The sequence below is a fragment of the Ranitomeya variabilis genome, chromosome 4 (genome assembly GCF_051348905.1).
Source record: "Ranitomeya variabilis isolate aRanVar5 chromosome 4, aRanVar5.hap1, whole genome shotgun sequence".
NCBI lineage: Eukaryota > Metazoa > Chordata > Amphibia > Anura > Dendrobatidae > Ranitomeya > Ranitomeya variabilis.
Genome location: NC_135235.1, coordinates 675,240,456 through 675,262,473, shown reverse-complemented (window position 1 = coordinate 675,262,473; position 22,018 = coordinate 675,240,456). Strand labels below are relative to the sequence as shown.

Sequence of the window (22,018 nt, the reverse complement as noted above, 5' to 3'; positions counted from 1 at the left end):
CAGTCCGGCCCTGCATACGGCAGCAGCGGCTCAGTACTGGGGTATCAGTTGCAGTAATAGGGTCACATACGGCAGCAGCGGCTCAGTACTGGGGTATCAGTTGCAGTAATAGGGTCACATACAGCAGCAGCGGCTTAGTATTGGGGTATCAGGTGCAGTAATAGGGACACATGGCAGCAGCGGCTCAGTATTGGGGTATCAGGTGCTGTATGACACACATGGCAGAAGTGGCTCAGTATTGGGGCATCAGCAGAATGAGTAGTTTGCACAGGTTGGGCATAGATATGGACGGTACAGGAAATGTGAGAAGTCAGATGCGTCTTTGTTGCATTCTCTGCAGCCGAGTCCTGGCTGGAAGAAGTTGTCATGTCGGTCTGGGCCAGATGGAAAAGACGGGAAAAGTGAATGATTCCATCAGAAAGAACGTCAGCTGTAAGTCACCATCTATAACTGAATTGTGATCTCTTATATGGTCTGCAGGACTGGTATCTTCCACTATATGGTCTCCATATAGTAATATGGTCAGGAGGTAGCAGGAACCTCTCTCTCTGCCCTGTATGTGCTGGCTCCATGCACTTTGTTGAACTAACTGTGTTATGCTGTATATTGTCGTTATGTAGGCTAATATGTGTCTGCTGTTGTATGCACTCCATGTAAATGTGTTCACTATGTTATCTGATGTATTACTGTGTATTCCATTGCACTGTGCTTGTGTGGTGTATTGTGGGGAGTTCCCCTTTAAGCAGCTCTGTATTGCTGTAGTTATGTTAGGGACAGTCATAGTTAATGATAGGGGCTGGGCCAGCAGCAAAAAAGGCAGCAGGAAGCTGCTGCTCCTGGTCAGTAGACCGGCCACGTTGGCTGTGAGCAGATGCAACTACAGCCGGGGCATGGCCAGACTCCCAGGAGGGAGAGGATCTGCTGCCCTGGATAAAAAAGGGTCATTGCCAGCATCCCAGGAGGGAGAGGATCTGCTGCCCTGGGCAAAAAAGGACATTGTCAGACTCCCAGGAGGGAGAGGATCTGCTGCCCTGGGCAAAAAAGGACATTGTCAGACTCCCAGGAGGGAGAGGATCTGCTGCCCTGGGCAAAAAAGGACATTGCCAGACTCCCAGGAGGGAGAGGATCTGCTGTCCTTGGCAAAAAAGGGACATTGCCAGACTCCCAGGAGGGAGAGGATCTGCTGCCTTGGGCAAAAAAAGGACATTGCCAGACTCCCAGGAGGGAGAGGATCTGCTGTCCTGGGCAAAAAAGGGACATTGCCAGACTCCCAGGAGGGAGAGGATCTGCTGTCCTGGGCAAAAAAGGGACATTGCCAGACTCCCAGGAGGGAGAGGATCTGCTGCCCCGCACCAAAGATTAAGGACTGTGACACGGGCCCCAGGACTCTGGAAGGGGCCCCTCTCTGAAGGGTCTTTAAGCGTTCAGATTCCGGAGTGTGAACTGCTTGCTTGATCTCGGCTACCATGGCCGTTGTGGGTACAGCCGTGGACAGTGTCAGGGAAAGAGCCGGTGTTATATTCTTCTACTCATCTCCGTTCTCATTATTGTTTGCTTTCCCTGTTGGACCACAGTCGTCAGCCTGGACTTAAAGGGAACCTTTCACCCCTCCAGGCGTTTGTAACTAAAAGAGCCCCCTTGTGCAGCACCAATGCTGCAGTCTGACAAGGTGGCTCTTTTAGTTCGGGTCCCTGGCACTGCTGCATTAATCGCTTTTGAAATTTGTCCCTCATATCGTGAAATCACCATGGGGGCACGTCTTTCCCCCCTAATACAGACGCCTCCCAGCCGTCACTCATGGCCTCTGCGCGCCACCTCCTCTTCCTTCATTAGCGTCCCCGGCACCTGCGCTGTTGCTTTTTTTTTTTTTTTCAGGCATGCACAGTTGCGCTGCTCCTTCGAACTTACAGCGCAGGCGCCGGGGACGCTAATAAAGGAGAGCACAAGGTGGCTCTTTTAGTTACAAATGCCTGGGGGGTGACAGGTTCCCTTTAACCCTCCGTCAGGGGCAACTGATCTGACAGGCGCAGCTCACTTAGTTTCATTTCTCTATTTTCAGTGGTTTGTCTGGGAAACACCCTCCTCCCAGTACCTTCCTAACTTTAAGACTACCGTCACACAGTGGCATTTTCATCGCTACGACGGCACGATTCGTGACGTTCTAGCGATATAGTTACGATCTCGCAGTGTCTGACACGCAGCAGCGATCAGGGACCCTGCTGAGAATCGTACGTCGTAGCAGATCGTTTGAAACTTTCTTTCGTCGCTGGATCTCCCGCTGTCAACGCTGGATCGTTGGTGTGTGACAGCGATCCAGCGATGCGTTCGCTGGTAACCAGGGTAAACATCGGGTTACTAAGCGCAGGGCCGCGCTTAGTAACCCGATGTTTACCGTGGTTACCAGCGTAAAAGTAAAAAAAAAAAAAACCGTACATACTCACCATCTGATGTCCGTCAGGTCCCTTGCAGTCTGCTTCCCGCTCTGACTGTCTGCCGGCCGGAAAGTGAGAGCACAGCACAGCAGTGACGTCACCGCTGCGCTCTGCTCTCACTGTACGGCTGCACTCAGTCAGAGCAGGAAGCAGACGGCAAGGGACCTGACGGACATCAGATGGTGAGTATGTACGGTTTTTTTTTTTTACTTTTATGCTGGTAACCACGGTAAACATCGGGTTACTAAGCGCGGCCCTGCGCTTAGTAACCCGATGTTTACCCTGGTTACCAGCGAACCTCGGCATCATTGGTCGCTGGAGAGCTGTCTGTGTGACAGCTCCCCAGCGACCACACAACGACTTACCAACGATCACGGCCAGGTCGTATCGCAGGTCGTGATTGTTGGTAAATCGTATAGTGAGACGGTACCCTAAAGGCTGTGTGAAACCTGAGAAGCCTCTTGTGCTGCAGAGCTGCAGGAGATCAGATATCAGTGTTTTGGCTTCTCCGGCTCATTGCCCCTGAATGCGTCACACCTTTGACGGTTAGAATTTGCTGTTTTTATTCATCCCAATTGTTTTTTTAGCTTGTTTTATGAATAGCTAGTGCTAAATTTGTGGATTTGTCATAGAAGATTTTGTTAGAAATAAGAGTGTGCTTCTCAGGCACATTGCGCCCTAACACATATTCTCTCTCTTGCTTCAGCTTTTCTTCTGAAATGGCGAGGAGAATATTTGACTTGTCCAATGCCCTTCATGTTGAGCAAGTGCAAAATATACTGCTTGATTATGATACAGACCCCTTACAGCTAGAAGATGTAGGGGAAGAAAGTGGCATTGCTTCAGAAGATGATGTGGAAGAATGTCCAGATGTGTCTGATACAGATCAAGATGGAGAGAGTGAGGAGGATGCTCAAGACATAGAAACATATTACTTTTCTGGTTATTAAACATTTTTTTTTACACCTGATTATATGATTTCTCATTTATTACATTCCTATTAAGGTAACTGATCACTTTTAGAGCATTGAAATTTTAAAAAAAGGAAAATATAGCCAATTTTCTAGCCTGTGCTGGAGAGGCGCAATGCCCCTAAACTCGTTATGAAACATATTGCCCCTGACGGAGGGTTAATTATCTGGCCAGCCGTGGCTGGAGAGAGACCAGGTCATCTGTGGGAAAGCTGTGTCCATCCCGTGTTTTATGTACAAGGGGCCGGGGTGTCTGTGTCTTGTGGGTGCGCTCAGTCAGGACCCCGGTCACCCCTTGTTACACTATCAGTGATCGGTTTTGTATATAGATGTATTTTCAGTCACAGTGCGGTCATCTGGTGATGTTCCCCTATGCTCACAATTAGGGTGCGCCACATACAGTAGCTGTAGTCAGGATTACCTGGTTAGGGGCCCACTCAGATTCTTCCAACCCCCTCAGCTGAAACTCTAGCTACGCCTCTGATCACTGGGAAATACTACAGACTGTATCAGTGACTGCACCGACCGCACGGGGGAAGGAAAATGGCCGAGTGTGACCAGCGGCTAATCCTGATAGAGAATAACGGGGCTCCAGCACCTACCTCCACCTGCAGAGCCGCACTCCACATATATGGCTGCTCTGTGCACACAGGACCTGTGATGAGGTCACAGGAGGGAGGAGTCAGGGGTCACATGATCAGGGGCCTCAGTGTATGCAGGACTCTGCTGTGCTGGTTGTCATGGTGCTGGATGAGGGGAAGTTTATGTGTGGGGTCAGGAGGGGTTTACAGGGTGGGTGTAGCAGAGCCCTGTGTGTACGAGGTGTACGGAGCGGAGCCGTGTGTGTACGAGGTGTACGGAGCGGAGCCGTGTGTGTACGAGGTGTACGGAGCGGAGCCGTGTGTGTACGAGGTGTACGGAGCGGAGCCTTGTGTGTACACGGTGTACGGAGCGGAGCCGCGTGTGTATGAGGTGAGCGGAGCGGTGTGTGTACAAGGTGTATGGTGCGGAGCCGTGTGTGTGCGGAGCCGTGTGTGTACGAGGTGTATGGAGCGGAGCCGCGTGTGTACGAGGGGTACGGAGCGGAGCAGTGTGTGTGGTGTACGGAGCGGAGCCGCATGTGTATGGAGCCGTGTTTGTAGGTGGTGGAGCCACATGTGTACGAGGTGTACGGAGCGGCGTGTTTGTACAAGGTGCATGGAGCGGATCCGCGTGTGTATGGAGCCGTGTTTGTAAGTGGTGGAGCCACATGTGTGCGGAGCGGCATGTTTACATTATGTACAGATTACGGGGTGGGGTACATAATGTCCAATGTTAAATCCCTCTAGGTTTGTTCGTGAAGGAATCCAAAGAGCCATTTGTCAGCACAAAAACACACTGGCAAGTCATTGGTCGGTGATTACACAGGAGCTGCCGGCAGCAGCTTCTGATGATTTGCCCAAGAGCCTTCAGCAGCAGAACCTTCCTCAGACTCCATTAATATTATTATAACCCTAATTAACCTCAGGAATAGCGATGAGGCTAGAAGTGCCGGGATTTCTGCACTAGGCTCAGACTCCAGACCGAAGAAATTTAGGTATTTTGAACATTTTGTTCCCATTTTTCCACCATTTGTAGATCAGTAACTTGTCTCTTCTTCTTGTGATTTTGATAACTCCACTTTTCCATTTTGTTTTTAAAATTTAAATATTTAAGAGTGTAATGTTACCCCACTTTTTAGCTCAAAACAATAATGACAACCCTCTTTGTGCCCCTTATAGATAATGGTGCCCCCTTTTTTTCACAAGAAATAATAAAACCTCTCTTCTCCACCCACCATTCCTATGAGGAGCACATCATCTGAAACCTCATCTTGCCTTTGACGTCAGTGCCCTGTTGCAGGTGGTGAGGTGCAGTGATGTCCTCTTGCTGCCCGCTGATGTCCTGTGCATTATCCCTCGTTCCTGTAAGCGGAACGCCTAAGGTTGCCAGCTGTGGTCTATGGCTTCCTGGTCATCCATGTTTCAATTGTAGAAAGTGGAGCTTTCTCTTAGACCTGGACCAAATGTTTGGGGAAATTCCCCAGATCTCTAGAATGTACTTCAAGAGCAGAGGGCATAAAAGGGTCCAAAAGCAAATGTGAGAATGTCCTCCCACCCAAACAATATACAATACTCCTATGGTCATAATCATGACAGTTGAGTCCTTTATATCTAAGCGTGACCCTTATATAGGCAGCCAAGTAGAACGAAAACATTCTAGTGATGAAAATCACCTAATATGACTAATCCTGAAAAAAAAAAAAAAAAAAAATTATACATCTCAATATGGCGGTGCAAAAATGAAATCAAAATTTGCTAAATATTGTTTTTAGTGTGTTAATCATACTCGCCTGAAGAATACATTTATCGTATCACTCTTAGGCTACTTTCACACATCAGGTTCGCTGTCAGGATCAATCCGGCTAAATTAAAAAAAAAAACGGATCCGGCGAATGTTGCCACCGGATCCGTTTTTTTTTCCCATAGACTTGTATTAGTGCCGGATGACATTACGTTTCATCCATTTCCGGTTTCTGGAAAAAACGTCCATAGAAAAAACAGCAACAAAAGGCAGAGATTCTTACCTGCCTAGGCCTCCAAACAAATGCACTAATGGCTTGTTCACACGATCCTTTTTTCGCTGCGGATTTTTCAGGTCCTGATTTGTGAAAACCGCAGTGCAAAACCTGCGGTGGTTTTCACTGCGGTTTTCAGTCCTTTTTCTACTGCGGATTCCACTGCGGGTTTCCAGCTGCATTTTCCTATTGGTGCAGGTGGAAACCCGCTGCGGAATCCGCAGAAAGAATTGACATGGTACTTCTTTTTTTCCGCAGAAAATCAGCGCGGATTTTCCAGCGGAAAAAAGGAACGTGGGAACAGCGTTTTTCTTTTTCCCTAGGGTAACATTGTACTGTACCCTGCATGGAAAAAGGATGCGGATACGCAGCTGCAAATCCGCTGCGGATCCGCAGCAAAAACCTCATCGTGTGAACATAGCCTAACTGGATGCCGTGGACCCATGTGGTTAAAATGGAAAAAACACAGGTGCAGCATAACCGATGAGGCAGCCACTCACCAGCTACCAAACTAATGGAGGGGGTGGCTGCTTGGCACATTGCTGCACATAAAAACTTGTATGTGGCGCTGTTCACACAATGGAGATGCACAGCATCCAGGCAGGCCTAGTAGTGACACCCTTCTATTAGATCAGGCGGGCCTGCCCAGCGCTATCCAAATGCACCCCATGTGCACAGACACCACAGTTTAAAAGTTATTCTGCACCTGTGTTTTTTCCATGTTAACCACATGGATCCACTGCATCCTGTTAGTGCATTTGTTTGGAGGCCTAGGCAGGTAAGAATATCTGCCTTTTGTTGCTGTTTTTTCTATTTTTGGAGGATCTCCGAATCCTCTTTTTGTGCTTTTGCTGTTTAGAGATAGGACTCATAAGCGTGAGGACCCTTGACGTGGGTTATGAGCTTGCGTATTTTGGCAAGAATATAACTAATACCTCACATAATAATTTTTTTTTATGTGTTTTTTGCACTATTTTCGGGGTGCAGTTGGGCCCATTTTTTACTTGTAAACTGTGGTGTCTGTGCACATGGGAACGCCATTGCTAGACATTTTTGGTGGCCATCCATGCATAAGGATATTAAAGATTTTGTATCTGCTTGTGAAATCTGTGCATGTGCCAAAGTCAGTCATAGCCGAGCAGTTGGGAATTGGCTTCGTTGGCTATTCTAAAAAGACCATGGAATCATTTGTCCATGGATTTCTTTACAGATTTGCCTCTGATGGGAAGACTTCTATAAAGACTTGTCTCTAAATTTTGGAGAGCTTTTTACAATAAACTAGGGATTGACTTGTCATTTTCATCTGCTTACCACCCTGAAACCAATAGTCAGACTGAGAGGACAAATCAATCTTTGGAACAAATTTTAAGGTGCTTTGTGGCAACGCAACAGGAGGACCGGTCTTTAGTTTTACCTCTCGCTGAGTTGGCTTTCAAGAGTCGAGTAAATCAATCTACCGAAACCTCACCATTCGTCTGTAATTATGGTGGTTTAATGGTGTAATTATGGTTTTCATCCCCATTTTGGCAAATTTTCTAGAATTAGATCTGAATGCCCTGGGGTGGAGGTCACTGTGCAAAAACTTGGGTATGTCTGGAGGGAGGTTCAAAAGAATATTGGGACTGCCCAGATTCTCCAAAAACAAAAGGCCGATACACTGTCTGTGGGTCCTGTTTTTAAGGTTGGGGATAAGGTGTCGTTGTTGTCTAGGAACATTAAACTTAAAGTGTCGTCAGCGAAGTTGGGTCCAAAATTTATTGGTCCATATGAGCTCCTAGAGGTGGTCATTTCTGTGGCATTTACATTAAAGCTTCCTCCATCCCTTCGCATCCCTAACGTATTCCATAAATCCCTATTAAAGGAATATGCCCCTTCTGCATTGCCCCCCTTATCCCCGCCTCCTCCGATTTCAGTAGACGGTGTCCTGAAGTTTGAGGTTCAGAGGGTTGTGGATTCTCAGAGGGTCCATAATTCCCTCCAGTACCTCATCCACTGGAGGGGATACGGACCAGAGGAGAGATCCTAGGTCCCTGCTCAAGATGTGAAGGCCAATCGGTTAGTCAGGGCCTTCCATCTAAGATTTCCTGGGGGTCTTGTGGCCCCCCTAAAGGAGGGGGTACTGTCACAGTTCCACCCCTCAGGGTGTCTGGGATGCAGTTACTGACAGCATGACCATCCACTCTCGTTCAGGGGCGTGCTGAGCTGTCAGTGTGTTTATTGACAGCTCGACTAGACAATCTGTGACTGGGAGGCGTCAGCTGTCTCCAAGTGTTCACTATCCTGGGTGATTGCCATGCCTACTTAACTGAGCAGCTTCTCCCAGACCACTGACAGATGTACATTCAACAAGTGAGATTTGTGCTCTCTGTGCCTTGAGTTCTATATGCTTGATCTGTTGCCTGACCTTGGACTTTGTTCTGGCCATCCGCCTGTTTAACCCTTTCTGCTCTGATACGTTATCCTCCCAATACTCTGACCTCAGAACATTACCTGACTATGCTTTTGTCTCTTCTTTCTGTTTATGACGTACCCTCCTGACTTCTGACCTTGGACTCATTGACCACTCTGACTCACGGCTTGACCGTGAGAAGTGATTGGCGTCACAGTGATAGTATAGAATAGAATAGATTGAATAGATATATACATATAAAATGCATAGATATATAGGTGTCAGTGACACACACACACACACACACACACACACACACACACACACACACACACACACACACACACACACACTATATATATATTACATAGAAGAAAAGTTGGCAATTCATGTGCTGTTTGGTATAATATCACTGCAGGAGCCGACAGGATAGAAGAGATGGATTACATACAGTAACTACAAATAGAATAGATAAATATATAGCTGTTAGTGACAAATACAATTAGTGCAGTGTGTGTTCAAGTTGCTGTACATGTATTTAATTAATAAAAAATTATTCTTCTGAAAAAAAATGTGGACTTCCGCGTGATTGTAGTAACCTAGTAACCAGCAAAGGGAAAGCCTTGGGGCTGATGTTTATAGCCTGAGAAAGGGGTAATACCCATGGAACTTCCCAGGCTATTAATTTAATATCAGCTCACAACTGTGTACTTAGCCTTTACCGGCTTTTAAAATGGGGGACCATAAAAAGCCAGGGGGGGACAGTATCCATGGCCTCTTCCTAGGCTATTAATATCAGCCCGCAGCTGTCTGTATAGCCTTTGCTGGGTGTTAATTATAGGGGGACCCTACGTCATTTTTTTTTTTTTTTTTAGGGTGCTCCATTTTAATAGCCAGTAAAGGCTAAGTATACAGTTGTGGGCTGTCTAGAGCACCGGGGTTCTTGCTTTGCAGTGACCCGGCAAAAGTTCAAAATAAAGTCTTGTTTTATTTACAGCGTACTCACAGACAGAAAAGTAAAATGGATCCTTTGGAACACAGCCGGGAAAACAGACAGTCCATGACCCGTTGTCGTGGGCTACGGCACTGCCATGTACGCTGAGGGTGCCAGGCTTCTTTTCACCAATTGTAAAGGCACAGATGATTTGCCTCGGGGAGACCAAAACATCTGAACACCGCGGAGACACCATCACGTGTTTCTCAACGCAGTGATCCAGAACACTGCCCCATCCCTTATGGGAAATATGCAAATGCATGTAGGATAGCTGCGGAGACACCATCACGTGTTTCTCAACGCAAGCAGTGAATAGCCAGACCTTTCCCCGGGAAGGAACAACCACGGGAAGGGCAGCATCCAATAAAGGAAAACATCCAATACAGGAAAACCACCTATGCCAAGCATGGTATCCATCCACAGACAGCTGTTTCGGGGTGTTTGCCCCTCATCAGTGTGGAGTAGGAATCTGGCTATTAGGAGCAGTGCCTAGTAAAAGGCTGTAAAGGCACAGATGATTGGCCTCGGGGAGACCAAAACATCTGAACACCGCGGAGACACCATCACGTGTTTCTCAACGCAGTGATCCAGAACACTGCCCCCATCCCTTATGGGAAATATGCAAATGCATGTAGGATAGCTGCGGAGACACCATCACGTGTTTCTCAACGCAAGCAGTGAATAGCCAGACCTTTCCCCGGGAAGGAACAACCACGGGAAGGGCGTCCCATAAGGGATGGGGGCAGTGTTCTGGATCACTGCGTTGAGAAACACGTGATGGTGTCTCCGCGGTGTTCAGATGTTTTGGTCTCCCTGAGGCCAATCATCTGTGCCTTTACAGCCTTTTACTAGGCACTGCTCCTAATAGCCAGATTCCTACTCCACACTGATGAGGGGCAAACACCCCGAAACAGCTGTCTGTGGATGGATACCATGCTTGGCATAGGTGGTTTTCCTGTATTGGATGTTTTCCTTTATTGGATGCTGCCCTTCCCGTGGTTGTTCCTTCCCGGGGAAAGGTCTGGCTATTCACTGCTTGCGTTGAGAAACACGTGATGGTGTCTCCGCAGCTATCCTACATGTCTTTTCACCAATTTGCTCTTTGTTGCCTCACACAGGTAATGCTCTCTCTGCTGTCTGCTCTGCCTGCTTGCAAGACCAAAACTGACACACCCAAAACCTTCCTGCAGGGTTTTTCTCTCAAACTGGAATCTGTGGCCATAGGGATCAGCTGAGTCACCGTGTAGGGGCTCGTAACTCTGTACCTCAGAGGCTCAGTGACCTGAGGGCCACCCTTACAGAGGAGTGGGATGCAATGCCTCAGCAGACAATAACTCCAATTGATGCTCAATGCCACATGACAAGTTAAGGACACATTGACATTTTTTTGTTGGGGTATTCCCACCACTGTTGTCATCTTTTGTTTCAATACATTTTTTGAGATTAGTAAATCACCATTGCATGCTTTTACTTTATCATGAAAGTAGGGCATTTAAGTATCAATGTAGCGTTACATTTTCCATATAATTTGCCCGAAAGCCAAATATCCCTAGCTTTTTGTAAGTAGTGTATATTTAACAGCAAACACAAAACTATCCTAATGTACCCTGAAGTATTATCCTGTAATGATATTTATGTAAGATAAATAAGGGTTACATATAAAGAGCGTAAAGGTTGGATACAAAAAGGTTACACAGGAAAATATTTTTGGTAATAGTAGTGATATATAGATACAAAAACCACCTGACAGGCCAACATCTATAGGTTCCAGATGGTCAGATATAATCTTCCTCTCCAACTGTATAGCATCATTGATCGTAAATCTACAGTCAATGTTTTTAATGGCTTCACCTCATTATTAATGGCTACTTATCTTTTGTTTTTCATGCCTCAACATGTTTCCCCATATCATAGTTCATCAAGGGACGCAGATAATTATATGAAAAAAAAAACACAGATAAAGATTCCAACATAGTGTGTCTGGAAGTTCTGGTTTGCTTTAAATACACAAGTCTGTGTCAAGTAAGAGGCTCATTCACGCCTCCTTATGATCAAAACCTTATTAAGCTAATAATCCCTTCTGTTCCTATTTGCTTCAGGGCCTATGTGTTTGCTCAAATCAAACCCTAGAGGCAGATGCACACACATCTTAGATAATCAGACCTTTGCGTCATGTTATGACCTTTTTTTTGCATATGCACCCCCATTCTTTCCATAATATTAATGGACAGGTGCAAGTAGCCTCATATATTACTCCCAATGGTTTGCAGTTGAAGAATTCCCTAGTATAAAACGTTTTTCCAAACAAGGCACTGACAAATGTTGTGCATGGGCTTGTCCAACTGCAAATGCTACAGCATGCACATCTGAAAAAACAAAGGTCTTCCTATCACGCCATGTACCCTTAAGGTGATTTCTCGTACAGACTGTGTACTAATCCTTAATTGATCTTCCACTTCTAAATGTAATGCTCTAGTAAGATTATATCTCCCCTTTCAGGTCACAATCCGCCATCCAGACTCCACAGGGTTTTTTAAGTATATAGAAGACTTGATCTGCCTGATTCTCTGTGGTTTGTACTGAGGAAGAAGCAGGTGTGCTTCGAAACGGGTTAAATAAAAACAGCATTTGAATTTCTATGGTCTCTTACTGCACTTAATACCATTGGCAGTGCGGATTCACCTTCACTTTTCTCTAGCTTCTACAAGGATGAATTAAAACATTGGATGGAAAGATCCTTTCCACAAATCTGATTTTTAAATATCGTGCTTTAGCCTTAAAATCCTCCATGATGGAACAGTTCCTTCTTATTCTTTGGAACTCTTCCTTTTCTGAGGGGTAATGGATGGTGACTACCCCATTTTAAAAGGCTATTGCTAACCGTGGGTTTGCGGTAGGTTCTAGTCCTGAGATAGCCGTCTTTATCTTTTCTTATGCTTATGTCCAGAAATTCAAACTCATTGATACTTGATTGAGATATGAATCTGAGACCAAGTCTCAAATCTGACCACCACCGCAGATGCCCGATGCGACACACAGATAGCCCCTAACGGGACTCCTGCTTCTTTCCAGGGATTTTGCCCTCTTCTCATTTCTACTTCCATAAGTAAGGTTTGAAAAAGACCCAGAGAGTCGAAACGTTACCTTACAACACTGCGGTGAATTTTTCTATATAATTTGTTGGTGTTTTTTCAAAATAAAAAACCACTTGTTTGGCTAAAAACTCTGAAGATACTTTTTTGAGTGCGACTGTTTATGCTCAGAGCTCTGCAGGACCAACGTGTTGTTGTGACACAATTGAGAGTCAATGCTGTTGCTGAGTCGATATTTTTCAAAGCCTCAGTCAGGAGCTGATGCCGATGCTTTGAAACTGTGAAGAAGAGGAACAGCTTTTCTAGGAAGTCAAAAAAATGTACAGAACTCGAGCAGCTTTCTACAGCATTTTAAGCAACCAGATTTAAAGAGTGTGCCGTACAAGGAATCCAGGATGCAAGATTGTTCTTCTCTCTCACTTTGGCTTGCAGGCCATTGTATTTGTGTTGTGAATTCTGCTCTTGGGCTCCCTCCGGTGGTTGTAAGTAGCATTTTTGTGAATTCTGCTCTTGGGCTCCCTCCTGTGGTTTTGAGTGGTATGGCTGCTTCTTGGATTTAGCATCAGCAGCTGTTTTCACTGATCGTCTTACTGGCTCGGCTATTTTAGTCTGGCCTTATCCCTCAATCAATGCCAGTTGTCAATTGTCCCAGCTTGGAGTCACGGCTCTTTGGATTTCTCTGACACTCTGACCAGTTCAGCAAAGCTAAGTCCTTGCTTGTCCTTTTGCAGTTCACTTGTTGTGGACTTATTGTTTAGCACTTTCTATGTTTTGCTCATTTGTCCAGCTTATCAGTATGGATCTATTCAGCTAAGCTGGAAGCTCTGGGCAGCAGAGTTTGCCCTCCACACCTTTAGTCAGGTGTGGAGATTTTTGCATTTTTCTGCAGTGGACTTTTTCCTAGTTTTTATTACTGACCGCACAGTGTACTTTCCTTTACTAAATCTATCTAGCTAGAAGTGGAATCCTTTGCTAAGTCTTGTTTCATACTACGTATGTAATTTCCTTCTCCTCTCACAGTCATTATTTGTGGGGGGCTGTCCTATTCTTTGGGGATTTTCTCTGAGGCAAGATAGCTTTCCTGTTTCTACCTTTAGGGGTAGCTAGGTCTCCGGCTGTGACGAGGTGTCCAGGGAGTGACAGGAACATCCCACGGCTACTGCTAGTGTTTGTGTTAAGATTAGGGATTGCGGTCTGTATAGTTACCACCTGCTCAGAGCTAGTCGCATGCCGCTCCCAAATCACCAGACCATAACAATTTGCCACTCATTGCAGATGCATTGCCATAACTTTGACCGCGGCAATTTTCCAGGTCTAGGTCATGTCTCTTCAAAAATTCCAACAAGTCATTGAACATGTCTTGAGCTCCATGGCGTTTGTTTGCCATGAATGTTACAAAGCGTTCCACAGGGCCATCTTTCTCCAATATACCTCAATACAAGGGTTATGTCACGGGGCTACCGTGACTGAGAGATTGCAGAAAACCGCAGCGCTCTGGGCCTCATTCACACAGAGTGAACAGAAGCTCTTCACCTGTATTCTGACCTGGCTGCTTTGTGCCAGCAGTGCAGGAGTTAACCTTATTGCTGAGTTGCTGAGAACTGGGTCACTCAGCTGAAGTGGATTTTGTAATCTGATCCTCTATATAGACCCAGTCCTGACTTCAGCTATTGTCAGTGATCAGTTCTACTGCCTGGCTTGGAGGTTGAAGGAGCGTAGTGTTGGAGTTGGAGGTTTATTTACAGAAATTGGTGTCTGCTGTTTTGGTTGCATATTAAACCTGCCCTGACGAAGAAGGTCCGTAGACCTTCGAAACGCGTAGGCTATAGTGCTCCTGTGCGGCATCCGTCCCTAGCTCCTTGCCTTTTTCGCTTTTTGGTGACGTCACCGCAACCACGCCCCCTCTTTTCACCGCTCTTTGTAGCGGTTTTTCTCCTGTCCACGTGTGCTGGTCTCCTGTGTTCCAGGAGCGCGCGGCGCACATTCACCAGGGAGGACGCTCCCTACGTTGCTAGGTGCTTGTGCCGCCCGGCGCTGCAGTCCTGGACACTTCACCGCCAGACACCTGAGCCGCTGGTGGCTCTGTTCCAATATCCAAAGAACGCTGACGGCCCTTGCTGCATATACCGCCAGCATTTCACACAGCAACAATACCATTATCCAGTAAGTGTACACTCTTTTATTATATATACACTTTGATGATTTATTGTGACCTTACTAGGCACTTACATTGGTTTTCTCTGCGGTACTGTTGCTTTTTTCAGCGTCCACTGCAGTGTGGACATAAGTTGCATTTTCACTTTCATTTCCAGTGTGCCGCACGTCTTTTTCAGCTTGTTATACATTTTGTCTGGCCAGATGTCCATTTGACATTGATGCATTGTCTCATTTAGTTAGCGCGGTGTCCTTATCCATCTATATATTTTGTCCTTTTTTATGACAGATCCAGCACAGTAACTGTTTAGGCACCTGCAGCTCTCTAGTTTAGCCTTTTTGGGAGCGCCGGTGTGTTTATCCCTTTTTTTGTTGCATATTAAACCTGTTTTCCTTCCTAGTTTATTCCTTCTCTTCTCTGTGTTTCCTCTGTGGTTGTGTGAGCATTTGGTGAGTTTGAGACTATTAGTTACCTTGTCTGTATAACCTGTTATTTGTTGTATTGTTACACTGGTGCAGTCCACCTCCTTTGGGGGAGAGGGGGCCACTGAGAGGGCCTGCACAGGAGACAGGGATACGCTGGCGGCTCAGGCCTCCTAACCATCATAGGTACCCCTGAGATAAGGGAAAGCCAGGGCCCCATTATAGTGGCAGGGACAGGTGCGGATCCAAGTACGCCGTCCTGCCCCTTTATCGCCGCATACGGCGTGACAGTATCACTGACCATAAAAATTTTCTTGGTCTAATATGGACCACATTGCTGCTTTAGCTGGACAAATGCAGCAACTCAGTCTAGAGGTGGCTGACCTCCGCTCGGCGGTTGTGCAGCGCACTCCAGTGGCCACTGCAGGGGTTGCTACACCTCCACAAGCTTCGCTAGAGCCTAAAATTGCGTTACCTGACAGGTTCTCTGGGGGGGCGTGACAAATTTGTTACATTCAGGGAGGCCTGTAAATTATATTTTAGGTTGCGTCCTCACACTTCAGATTCAGAGGAGCAGAGGGTTGGAATTATAGTATCGCTCCTACAAGGTGACCCCCAGGCCTGGGCATTTTCACTTCCCGCTGACACTTTGCCGTTACGGACTGTGGAGGAGTTTTTTTCGAGCCTTAGGTCAAGTGTATGATGATCCTGACCGCGTCTCCCTCGCTGAGTCCACTATATGCCATCTTACACAGGGAGACCGGCCAGTAGAGGAGTACTGCTCTGAGTTTCATTGATGGGCTACTGACACAATGTGGAATGACCCTGCACTCCGCAGTCAATTCTATCAGGCCTATCTGATAAAGTAAAAGATGCTTTCACCCTACAGGAGACACCAACCACACTGGAGGTAGCTATGTCTCTTGCGATCCGTGTGGACTGCCGCCTGCGCCAGAGACTTAATGAATCGCCGCTATTCAAGGGTAATTCAGATTTGGACTCACCAGAATCTGAGTCTCTAGGAGAACCTATGCAGTTGGGTGGCGCTTCTCGTTCTAAGGGGGCTGCAGTAGTACGGCGTAAGGAAGGTGCATGTTTTTTTTGTGGCAGAAGGGGTCATTATGTGAATGTGTGTCCTTCTAGAAGACAATCGCCGGAAAACTATTGAGCCCGGGTTGAGGGTAGGTTGGCAACTCAGGTGTACTAATTTCCTCCTTAGGTAAACTTCAATTTTTCCTACCAGCCGAGATTCGTCTTGGTGAAAGTAGGTTCAATATCTCTGCCTTTCTGGACTCTGGGGCAGGGTTTAATTTAATTGATGCTGGGTTTGTTCAGGCACATGGGCTTAAGACTCAAGAGTTGTCTAGACCCATACCTATAATTGCCATTGATTCTGCACCTTTGAGTCAGGGGACTTTCACTCAGATCGTCCGTGGGGTGAGCCTACAAATAGGGGCGTTGCACTCTGAGTCATCAGATTGTTATGTGTTGGGGGGTTTGCCGTCGCCTGTAGTTCTCGGTTTACCATGGCTCGCGTTACACAACCCGGTGTTAGACTGGCAGACTCGGGAGATTACTAGATGGAGTGAGTTTTGTCAGGAACATTGCCTGGGTACTCGGCTGGCCGGATTGAGTTCTCAGGCTTTGCCAGAGTTCATCTCAGATTTTGAGGATGTATTCTCTGAGGAGGGGAGTCGAGAACTACCTCCACACCATCCTTATGATTGCGCCATACCTCTCATTCCTGGTGCTAAACTGCCTAAGAGTAGGCTATACAATATCTCTGCCCCAGAGAGACAGGCCATGAAGGACTATATCACAAAGAGTCTGGCCAAGGGTCATATCAGACCCTCGTCATCACCCATTGCTGCCGGGTTCTTCTTTGTTAAGAAGAAAGACGGGGATTTACGCCCATGCTTAGACTTCCGCGAATTAAATCAGGTTCGGGATTCTTTCCCACTCCCTCTTATTCCGGACCTCTTTAACCAAATTGCGGGGGCTAAATGGTTCTCCAAATTAGATCTCAGGGGGGCATATAATCTTGTTCGGATGAAAGAGGGGGATGAATAGAAGACGGCGTTTAATACTCCAGAGGGACATTACGAGAACTTGGTTATGCCTTTTGGGTTAAGTAATGCTCCTGCTGTGTTTCAACACTTTGTCAATGATATACTTAGTCACTTAATAGGTAGGTTTGTGGTGGTATATCTCGATGACATCTTAATTTATTCCCCTGACCTCGAGTCTCATTAGGATCATGTACGGCAGGTCCTTCAGGTACTCAGGGACAGTAAACTGTTTGCCAAACTTGAGAAATGCATGTTCGCGGTCAAAGAGATTCCGTTTCTGGGTTATTTCGTATCCTACACAGGTTTTCGTATGGATCCGGCTAAGGTCAGGGCGGTCTTGGAGTGGGATCGTCCTGAGGACCTTAAGGCTTTACAGAGGTTTTTAGGTTTTGCAAATTTCTATCGCAAATTTATTAACGACTTTTCAGTGGTAGCCAAACCATTGACAGACATCACCAAGAGAGGCATGGATTTCTCCGTATGGTCCAGCGTGGCCAGTAAAGCGTTTGAAACTTTGAAAAAGTGTTTCCACTGCACCCATATTAATACAGCCTGACATCACTCAGCCATTTGTGGTAGAGGTGGATGCCTCTGAGGTAGGGGTGGGAGCTGTATTGTCTCAGGAGATTTCTCTGAGTAAGTGGCGTCCGTGTGCATTTTTCTCGAGAAAATTGTCTCCTACGGAGAAGAATTATGACATTGGTAACAGGGAGCTGTTGGCAATTAAATGGGCATTTGAGGAATGGCGTCCTTTTTTGGAGGGAGCACTTCACCCTGTCATGGTGATCACAGATCACAAAAATCTGTTGTATTTAGAATCTGCGAAGCGTCTTACACCTAGGCAGGCAAGGTGGTCTCTGTTCTTCACCAGGTTCAATTTCTACATTACGTACTGGCCAGGAAATAAGAATGTCAAGGCTGATGCGTTATCCCGTTGTTTCCCGGGGGGTGGGGATAATTGTGAACCAGGTCCTATACTGCAGAAGGGTGTAGTTGTCGCCGCAATTAATTCTGATATTGAGAAAGAGGTGGCAGAGGCTCAGGGGGACGCCCCAGCAGCCTGTCCGTTAGGTAAACTTTTTGTTCCAGCTAATCTCCGTCTCAGGGTCATAAATGAGCATCATGACTCGGTTTTGGCCGGACACCCTGGAAGTAAGGTTACTGCGGACCTACTCACTCGGCGTTTTTGGTGGTCTGGGGTAAGACATGATGTACAGGAATATGTCGCTGCCTGCAGAGTGTGTGCGCGTTCCAAGTCCTCTCGTTCTCGCCCGTCTGGGTCTCTCCAACCTTTGGATATTCCCAATAGACCTTGGACTCATTTGTCAATAGATTTCATCACTGACTTACCGGTTTCGGAGGGTAATACAGTTATTTTAGTTGTAGTTGATAGATTTAGCAAGATGTCTCATTGCATTGCGCTCCCCGCGTTACCAAATGCTAAGACTCTGGCACAGGTCTTTATCAAGGAGGTTGTGAGACTGCATGGTATTCCTTCAGATATTGTCTCAAACCGTGGCGTGCAGTTTATTTCTAAGTTTTGGAGGGCTTTCTGCAGCGGGCTGGGGACTCATTTGTCGTTTTCTTCAGCTTTTCATCCTCAATCCAATGGTCAGACTGAACGCGTAAATCAAAATCTTGAGACTTATCTCAGGTGTTTCATCTCAGAGAATCAGGAGGACTGGGTTAAGTACTTACCGTTAGCAGAATTTGCTATAAACAATCGTACTCATGAGTCTACTGGTAAGTCCCCGTTTTTCGGGGCATATGGTTTTCATCCTCAATCTAGTTCATTTAATAGGAGGGATTCCTCAGGTGTTCCTGAAGAGGAGAGGTTTTCTTCATCCATCACGTCCGTATGGCAAGGGGCTCTTGATAAATTGAAGATGATGGGTTCCAGGTATAAGAATGTGGCTGATCGGAGACGTGTGGAAGGTCCGGACCTGTGTGTGGGTGATTGGGTTTGGTTGTCCTCGAAAAATATTAAGCTGAGAGTTCCCTTGTGGAAATTGGGCCCTAGGTTCATTGGCCCTTATAGGATTGTGGCCGTCGTGAATTCCGTTGCCTTTCGGCTGGCTTTGCCTCAGTCATTTAAGATCCATTATGTTTTTCATCGCTCCTTACTCAAAAAGGTTGTGGCGCCATCCAATCAGTCCTCTTCACCTCCATCTCTGGTTCTTGTTGATGGAAATCTCGAGTTCCAGATTTCCAGGGTAATGGATTCTCGTTTAGTACTCGATCCCTACAATATCTGGTACACTGGAGAGGGTACAGTCCTGAGGAAAGGACGTGGGTACCTGCTGCAGATGTCCATGCAGTTAGGTTGGTTCGGGCATTTCATACAGCTCATCCTGAGAAACCTGGTCCTGAGGTTCCGGAGGTCCCTCGTAGAAGGGGGGGGGTACTGTCACGGGGCTACCGCGACAGAGAGGTTCCAGAGAACCGCAGCGCTCTGGGCCTCGTTCACACACAGTGAACAGGAGCTCTTCACCTGTATTCTGACCTGGCTGCTTTGTGCCAGCAGTGCAGGAGTTAACCTTATTGCTGAGAGCTGGGTCACTCAGCTGAAGTGGATTTTGTAATCTGATCCTCTATATAGACCCAGTCCTGACTTCAGCTATTGTCAGTGATCAGTTCTACTGCCTGGCTTGGAGGTTGAAGGAGAGTAATGTTGGAGTTGGAGGTTTATTTACAGAGATTGGTGTCTGCTGTTTTGGTTGCATGTTAAACCTGTTTTCCTTCCTAATTTATTCCTTCTCTTCCCTTCTCTGTGTTTCCTCTGTGGTTGTGTGAGCATTTGGTGAGTTTGAGACTATTAGTTACCTTGTCTGTATACCCTGTTATTTGTTGTATTGTTACACTGGTGCAGTCCACCTCCTTTGAGGGGAGAGGGGGCCACTGATAGGGCCTGCACAGGAGACAGGGATATGCTGGCGGCTCAGGCCTCCTAACCTTCATAGGTACCCCTGAGATAAGGGAAAGCCAGGGCCCCATTATAGTGGCAGGGACAGGTGCGGGTCCCAGTATGCCGTCCTGCCCCTTTATCACCGCATACGGCGTGACACCTGAAGATTGAAGCACAGGAGAAAAGCACAGGAGAACACCAAGGAGCGGCAGACACAGTAAGTAGGCCCAACCAAACTAGTAGGCCAAATGCAGTTTTATATTCTAAATACAGGCCGAAAGCCTGAAGATTGAAGCTCAGCTTTGATCAGTGGAGAACACCAAGGAGCGGCAGACATCTTAAGTAGGGCCCAACCAAACTAGTAGGCCAAATGCAGTTTCATATTCTAAATATAGGCCGAAAGCCTGAAAATTGAAGAACAGGAGAAAAGTACAGGAGAACACCAAGGAGCGGCAGACACCGTAAGTAGGCCCAACCACACTAGTAGGCCAAATGCAGTTTCATATTCTAAATACAGGCCGAAAGCCTGAAGATTGAAGCTCAGCTTTGTTCAGTGGAGGAAAGCTGTAATGACTCGAGTGGCGCAGACAGACACAGGCAGTAGGCCTAAAATAAAAATGTAGGCTAAATTCAGTTCAAAATTGGTAACTGGAGTAAAGTGGCGTCATTGCTTTGTTCAGCGGAGGACAGCTGTAATGAGGGGCAGACACAGTTTGTAGGCCCAAAAAAGTAAGTAGGCTAAATCCAGTTCAAAACTGGTAACAGGAGTGAACGGGCGGCATTGCTTTGATCAGTGGAGGACCGCTGTAATGAGTGGCCTACAATAAAAAAGTTGGCTAAATGCAGTTCAAAACTGGTAACAGGAGTGAACAGGCAGCATTGCTTTGTTCGGTGGAGGACAACTGGAAGAAGTGGCTGACAGTTAGTTGGCCAAAATAGTAAAGTGGGCTAAATGTCTGCAAAAAAATGTTCCTAAATAAACAGGTGGCATAGCTAGGCACAGGGGTGGGTTCCTCTGCTGAGTAGCAGACAGTGGTAGTTCGCTCACAGTATTCACAGGTCTAAATGGAGGGCAGGGCCCCTGTATATTTTTACTATCATCTATCATTTCAACAAATTTGTATTGGCAGTGCCATTGAAGGATTTAACAGCACAGACTAAACAGTGGTGGAGCAGTGAAAGGTATGTTTTGCAAGTGGTAGAGCACTGTTTGAGCTGGGGGGAACACTCGTGGTCGGCGGTACTGGCCCAGGGCCCCTCATATTACGACGGTGTGTCTGACGTTGGGTGTGCCCCACCACCGCCAGAGACACTTCATTGTACTATGAGGGACCCTGTGCCAGTGCTGTCGCCCAAAAATGGGCACACCCACCTGTCCAGGCAAACGGCACTCGCATGGGTGCTTGCGCCAAGTGGTGACCACGGCCCTGTGGGGGGAGTCAGCCCATTTAGCGAGGTGTAAAAATGGCCTATGGTGGACATTCAGCAGCTGCAAATGGAGGAATTGGAGCAGTCAGTAAGAGGAGGCCAAAAGCAAGACCTTTTTACAGGAAAGCTACGTGTCAGCAGGGGAAGGTGGGGCAAAATAATTAGAAATCCATGATTTGTTCATTTTAATGAAGGTTAGATCAACATTTTGGGTAGCCAGACGAGTCCTTTTTTCGGTCAGTATTGAACCAGCAGCACTGAATACTCTTTCTGATAGCACACTAGCAGCTGGGCAAGCGAGCTCCTGTAATGCATATTCTGCCAATTCAGGCCAGGTGTCTATTTTAGATGCCCAGTAATCAAAGGGAAATGACGGGTGAGGGAGAACATCGATAAGGGAGGAAAAATAGTTCGTAACCATACTGGACAAATGTTGTCTCCTGTTACTTTGAATTGATGCAGCAGTACCTGTCGTGTCTGCGATCATTGCGAAATCACTCCACAACCTGGTCATAAAACCTCTGTCCAACGCCACTTCTGATTTGTGCACCTCTAACACCTCTGC

The 22,018-nt window shown here is 46.7% G+C and overlaps 1 protein-coding gene and 1 long non-coding RNA gene across 2 annotated transcripts in view; one reads left to right on the top strand and one right to left on the bottom strand.

The window, feature by feature from the left end:
• LOC143766310 (uncharacterized) overlaps window positions 1-4,056 on the bottom strand; it is a 71,626-nt gene extending 67,570 nt beyond the window's left edge. The window contains exon 1 of the mRNA XM_077253892.1: window positions 4,006-4,056. The gene's annotated coding sequence lies outside the window, so the exon portion shown is untranslated. The remainder of the gene's footprint in view (window positions 1-4,005) is intronic.
• Window positions 4,057-4,157: 101 nt separating this feature from the next.
• LOC143769296 (uncharacterized) overlaps window positions 4,158-22,018 on the top strand; it is a 63,602-nt gene continuing 45,741 nt past the window's right edge. Inside the window, exons 1-2 of the long non-coding RNA XR_013214331.1 lie at window positions 4,158-4,195; window positions 4,732-4,979. This is a non-coding gene — a long non-coding RNA (uncharacterized LOC143769296). The remainder of the gene's footprint in view (window positions 4,196-4,731; window positions 4,980-22,018) is intronic.